Below are 7,055 nucleotides of genomic sequence, written 5' to 3'. Positions count from 1 at the left end.
CTTGAATTTTATAATTGAGGGCCATTTTTTATTTCTTGATTCAATTCTTGCTTATACAGTATTTAAATATTTGAAGATTAAAAAAAAATATATCATTTCTATTACCGAATTTTTCATTGGGGCCATTTTTACCTACCTGTCATATTGGCCCATTTTTACCGGGGCCATTTTTTCCAGGGCCATTTTTTCCGGGGCCATTTTTTCCAGGGCCATTTTTTCCGGGGCCATTCTTACCTACATTCAGAAAATCCACACTTTGTCGGAGAGAAAAACATTACTGTAGGCATATTTATTTTCTACATAAAAACTCTAATATTGATTAAGTAAGCGCTTGAAACCCCTAGTTTTTCATATTTTTCAGGGCCCCGCTCCCCCGGGGGGCCCCCCCCCCATCAATAAACGCATCCATCAATAAACTTTACCATGGAAATTGCATCCAACAACTCCATCAACTTTCTGGGAATGGTTATCTCTAAAACCTCCTCATCATCACTTGAAACAAGGGTTTACAGGAAAGCCACGAACAAAGGCCTACTACTGCATTATGAAAGCCATGTAGACATGAAACACAAAAGGAACCTTGTGCTGACAATGATAGATAGGGATTATAAATTATCGTCATCTTATGATATCTTTCAGAATGAAATTAATGAAATCGAAAAAATTACGTTTGAAAGACTGAAATATCCAGTAGGCCTTATTCGGAGTATCATTAATGATTTTTATTAAATCATTAGATAAAGATGCCTAACAATGAGCCTCTACCTAGTAGTAATATCCAGAAAAGTTATGCCAATTAGGATTGTCTACCTTTTAAGGATCAAATTTCGTCTTCGTCTGTAAATAAACAACTTAAACAAGGAAATTATTCCAGTCTTTACAAGTAAGAAATAGGTGAAGTCTTAAGAAGAAGGAAAGAAATCCTAAAATTGTTATTTGAACAATGCGTTGTATATAAATTCCAATGTGGCTTCTGTGATTCAAGATATGTCGGCTACACTTGCCGACACCTCTATCAACGTATTGATGAACATAGTAAGGGTAACATAGGTAAACACCTGAAAGAACATGGTATTAGTGATTCTGAAGTAATTAACCACTTCAGCGTTCTATCTAAATGTAAATAAAAACTTGACTGCCTCATTACAGAAATGCTATGGACTAAAGATTTAAAACCATTTCTTAACAAACTGATTCTATTAAAGCAAAATTGTTTATCTAGCAGATTAATTTTAATTAAGATTATCAGTATCAGGAACAATTAACACAGTAGGTGTTAATCTTGTGATTTTTTAATCCATGTTAATCTTGTGATTTTTTAATCCATGTTTTGCCTTCTTAGGTTTGTCTGCTTTTGTATATTCATAGAGAAAATGGTATAGTGTTGTTAACTTGATCTTGAGAATATGTCCATGATGGACTCGAAACGTCGATCTTCTTTTTTGTCAATAAATTTTGTTTTAAAATTATATAGTAAACGTCTGTTGATTCGTAATAATAATAATAATAATAATAATAATAATAAATTATTGTAAATTCTATGATAATTTAATCCACATAATTTATGTTTTCAATTATTTAAGCATTTAAACAATTCAGTGGGCCTAACGCTGGAAGTAAGTGAAAGAAATAAACCAAAAACATGGCCAATGTGTTTTCGTGTATGCAAAAATGCTAATACCATCGCGCGAATACCGCATTTTTCTTGATAAGTGCTCAGGGTGGTCCACAGGTTTACGAATATCCGCCGAAATACTGTATAATAAACTTTAATTACAGAATGTAATAATTTTCACGCGAACTGACAAATATCTTAATTATGGGCGTCGAGAGGTGGGGGTCAGGGGGAGACGTTCCCACTTCTCAAAGTAGGTGGACATCATTTCCACTCACAATAGTGGTAGTCACAATACTACTTGCACAAGATGAAATTTTTAAAAAATTGAGTTGATTGGCGGAGCGATTAAGTCAGGAGCACCGTAAACTTCAGCTATAATATCGGTGCTGGTTCCAACGGCTCACTCGCCAATGGTTCCGGTGGTGGAACAGTCTTCTCGGACAAGGACTTTAACCCGTAGGCCCAGTGTAAGCATTTGTCCCGTGTGCACTTTAAAGAACCCAGTACATCCTTCGAGAAGAGTAGGGGAGGGGGGTTACCCCGGTATACACTGGTGTACACTGGTCCAATCAATCCCCTTTTGTTTAATGGATATGCCACCTAGGATAGTTCGCTGATTAGTATATCCTTGGCGCGTGCCCAAAGAAATGAAATGAAATGGTATAAAAAAGAGGAGATCTGAAAAGGAAAATCCTCTTGATTGATTTTAAAAGTACTGTACATGCATAAAGATAAAATTAAAGTGAATGTTTCAAGATTATCTCATTTGATTGTCATGGTTTGAATACGTCACAAGCTAATCAGTAGAAAATAAACCATTATTTTTATCAATGTTAGTTGGCACGAAATATATAAGCGAGCAAGATTATGTTACCAGGATAAACTGAAAAAAAAAACCTTTTTATGATAAGTATTTCAGTGGCAGATTCCAGGAAGATCAGCCGGCCCACCCTCCCAAAATTTAAAAGAGGAGAAAAAAGAAAATTTATATACAAATTTAAGTCTGAGAGTGCCATTTCCGGCCAACTAGAGGTGCCATAATCATAAATTGATGGGGCTCAGGTGGTCTACACTTCATCTGTAAAAGTCCCTCCTTGGGTCCCCTCTATTCCAAATTCCCGAATCCGCCAATGTATTGTGAAAAAATAGTGAGGAAATAAATGTTAATTGCATTCCTTAAAATTAATTAGATACTACTTATAAAAGGCTATAGACGCCACAGCTTCCGGGGCATTTTCCCACAGGACACCCACTTACTGGGTGCCCTAGGAGGCCCCAGTCAAGGCTTAGGCGTACGGCACAATTACTGTCTCTTATACACATCTAGATGTGTATAAGAGACAGACATAGACCTATGTATTTCTTTTTTAAATACTAAAAATAATTATAATTAATTGTAATATTAGTATAGGAAAGCCTATGCAGACTAAGGCCTGAATAGGCTTCGGCCTACTAATATTACATTTATTACATTATTATTATTATTATTATTATTATTATTATTATTATCATCATTATCATTTTATTTATTCATTATTTTTCTTTATTTTATTTTCTAAGATAATGGCCTCGCCTACATATAATATATACATGTATTCATGTATTCATCTATCAATCAAAACATCAATTTCGATTAAACAGCAGTTTTTTGCTCGGGAAGGCGGGCGACAGATTGAGTGACGCCTCGCTGTGAGAGGTCGGTCTCGAGTAAATTGCTGTTGTATTATTATTGTTTGGTGGCGTCTCCCGGATCGGACCATGGACCTATTAATATGTAGGTCCATGATCTGACGTTACAGAAGTCTGCCCACGTCGCGGCAAAACCTTTTGAAAACATGGCTTCACCCTGGACTGAAGTGCACCGCAGGTAACCCTTCCAAAATGTTTTGCGTGTTTGTCGGAGAAATTATAAAACTTTTTAAATTCGTAATGATAAAAATAATTCATTATCTAATTCGTCATGTTGACACCAGCCCGTCATTTCTAACTGACGAAGTACATTTGTCAAATTACCATTGATTAATTTGTCAAACAAAACAATTAGTTCCCACGTCTAACAATGAATCTAATTTGTAATGCAAAATAAATGATTCGTATTTTAACTATTTTAATTTGTAATGCTACATCTTAGCTTCGTCAATTGACTTTTATTTTGCATGACAATTTTTTTTTAACCGTTTGATGACCTTTTTCACGATTTTGGCAAAGTACTATTTTCAGTGAATCAGCTTCTGAATTTTATTTTCATGATTTGTTGATTGACATCGTTTTAATCTGACCATGTTAATTCTGAAATTGGTTACTAGCACCTTTGTCATGTTTTGATTCCATAATTTCTTTTCCATGATTCCTTTTATTTCAAAACTCAAGACTTTCTGTATAATTTTTTTGAGAGAGTGTGATCCGACGGCCCTCGAAAATTCACTCAAGATCCATACTTGGGTCACGACCCATGGGTTGCCGACCTAAGACTTAGATTGTCACGAAATGTACAAACAATTGCGATTTTACTCGGTTTTAGTCTGGAAATACACACCACACTTGGAATAGAGCACAAGAGAACAGACAAAATTCATGACAGTCATTCGTAATTGTTATTCTTTCAACTCGTTTTGAAAAGTGGGGTTTGAACTATAGAAGATTGGTGAAAAGTGAGGTTGCAATTGATATAATGTCCCCAGTACTTTGAAAAGTGGGGGACATGCTCCCCTGCCCCCACTGAAATTGAAATAAATTATGAAAATCGTTTTCACGCAGGACAAAATACATGCAAGTAAATCCCTCTACATTTATAAAATATTGATACATGGGAGAAAAAAAAGAGAAAATTATATTCAAATTGAAGTATGAGTTTGCTACTTCTAGCCATCTAGAGATGCCACAGCCATAAATTTGTATCTCAGCCTCAACCATGAAGGGGCTGACGATGGCTTAACTAGGATTTAGGGGCCCTGGTTCGAGAATCGACGGGGCCCCTTGACGAATATAAATCAATACCTAAATAACATTCCCCACTGAACATCATTCTGTTCGCAAACCCTTTTATGAAATCGATTTGTTATTATTTGAATGAATCCAGGTGTATTGTTTTATGGACCAAAGACTATTTAGCCGAGAGGTGTCGACAGGGTCGTCTAAATCCCTGCAGCATCTCAACCCATAAGTCGCAACCCAAATTTGGGTTACCAAATCGTTTCTGAGGGTCTCTAGATTTGTTTCTGACTTTCAAAAAAAAAAAAAAAAATGTTAAGGCGCATCTCAAAACTTTGTGGAAAATACTTTTGCATAGCTGCCATTCCTACAAAGGACTCAACTGAATATATACGCTGAGGCGCAGTAGGAAGACCACCAAAAGCTAATTGTTAACCTAAAGCCTAAAATCAACTCTCATGGTTGCACTGTTGCCAGTGTATATGTTCGAATAAGCGCCGCTCTCGATTACGGTGTACATGCGCGTGCGCCGCTCTCGAATAAGCGCCGCGGCGATTAATAGAGAGAATTACCATACCATGTGTGTAATAACAACACTTTGAGAAACAGTGTTTTAAATACAATTTGTACAGTGTTAACATGAATAAATAACGTACAATAATGAAAACACAAGCATTTCTTTATAAACGATTATTTTTGATGACGTAGATAATGATGGTGACAATGATAATAGATAATGATATTAAAAATTCAAGAAAATTGTGCTTAAGACAAAAAAGAAATTTGTAATTTGCAGTGGGCTAGCTACGGGCAGTGCAGCAAGTGCAAAGCAATGTTATCAGGGGCCCATTCATAAATAGACCTAAACATTTAAAATAATTTCCAACTTGTAAAATTTGAAGAAGAATAAAACAGCCAGTGGGCCCGGTGCCCCTCCATGTATGTATTTATGTACGTTTGTGTGTATTTATGTATATTTTTGTATGTGTGTATGTTTATGTATTTGTATATGTATTTATATTGATATTTATATTGCTGTTTTGCTGTTTTTGTATTGTGTTGTCGAATTATGAATGAATAAATAAAAAAATTTAAAAAAATGTTACTGCATGACCGTTTTATATATTTAATAAAACTAATTTCTTCTAATTTTAAATGCATTTTCGTGTTTATTTGTCATCACGCCCAGACTTATGGTCCATGCTTATACTATATGCGTGACAAATTTATGATCACGTATGTGTTTCTGCAAAATATATGTTACATCCAAAAGTCACAATGAAATGCGAGACGGTTGGTAACTACGATTCCATACAAAGACTGTAATTTAATAATTAATTTCACACCATTTTTCGTCTTTTCACACATTACCTATTTCACGTAAAATATTTATTGCAATAACTTTATATGCATATGTAAAAGGAGTATCATCATGTCAGTTACATCACTGCTTACAGCTCAATTATCGGTTACAAACAATATATTATTTACCCCCCAAAAAAATTCACTTTTTCAATATATTCAATAATATGGTAATAACGCTCTATAGAATAAGTTATGTTTTCAGAAATAATGAGTGGAGTTTATTATGAACAAATTCAGGTGAAACATGATTAAAACACACGGCCAATTGAAGGCAACATATTTACTACAGGCAACACTCAAATGAATGAAAGGCAGGATGGGGAGGTGCGTTTTACAACCGAAGTGGACCTTACGATAAGCGACTGCCTAGGGTTCCCTGCGAGGGTGGGGCGAATCTTCTGGAAGCTCTGACAAATTAGTATTTTCAGGGCCCTTTTTAATGGATTTCTAAAATCCATAATTTGTAATATATCCTATTTCAATTTTCATTCATTTGAGTATTGTCTAGGGACCTACAGTAAAGCAGGAAAAATAGAGGGTGGGGTGAAGGGAGGAACTTGCACCGACAGATGGTCAATACCACCTCAGCCACCAAGGTGGGGGCTTAGGTAAGAAAATTTATGATTATGGCACCTCAAAATGGCCGGAAATGGCAATCTCAGACAAACTTTAATTAGGCCTATGATTTTTCTTTTTTCTCCATTTTTTTTTATAATTCTAGGGGGCTCTCCCCCCCCCCTTGAATCCACCACTGTGGAATTGTAATTTTTCATGATCTTTACAACTGTAGGCCTAAAGATGACATGGATCAATCTGCAATCACTGGAGCTGATAATTTCCAACAGATTTCGTAGCACATTATTAAAAAATCAACGGGTAGAAGAGCGGGCAAAAAAATGTTATGCATATAGCATTTCGCGATAATTTTAGGAACGATTTTAGTGAAATAACAGGTTTTAAAAATTGGACTTTTTGAAAATTGGTGGTCCAGGGGCAGAGGCCTGGAGGGGGTTTGTGAGAAAAGCGACAAAGTAGCATTTTGAGGGTCTTTACATAATAGATTTCTCAACACATACTTCATGAATATTTCATTTAAATTTTCATTAATTTGGGTGTTTTTGGGACCTGAAAAAGTAACGTT

This window comes from Anneissia japonica, unplaced genomic scaffold (genome assembly GCF_011630105.1).
Source record: "Anneissia japonica isolate Jap-2015-1 unplaced genomic scaffold, ASM1163010v1 scaffold25030_len13459_cov105, whole genome shotgun sequence".
NCBI lineage: Eukaryota > Metazoa > Echinodermata > Crinoidea > Comatulida > Comatulidae > Anneissia > Anneissia japonica.
This window is presented reverse-complemented; position numbering follows the sequence as displayed.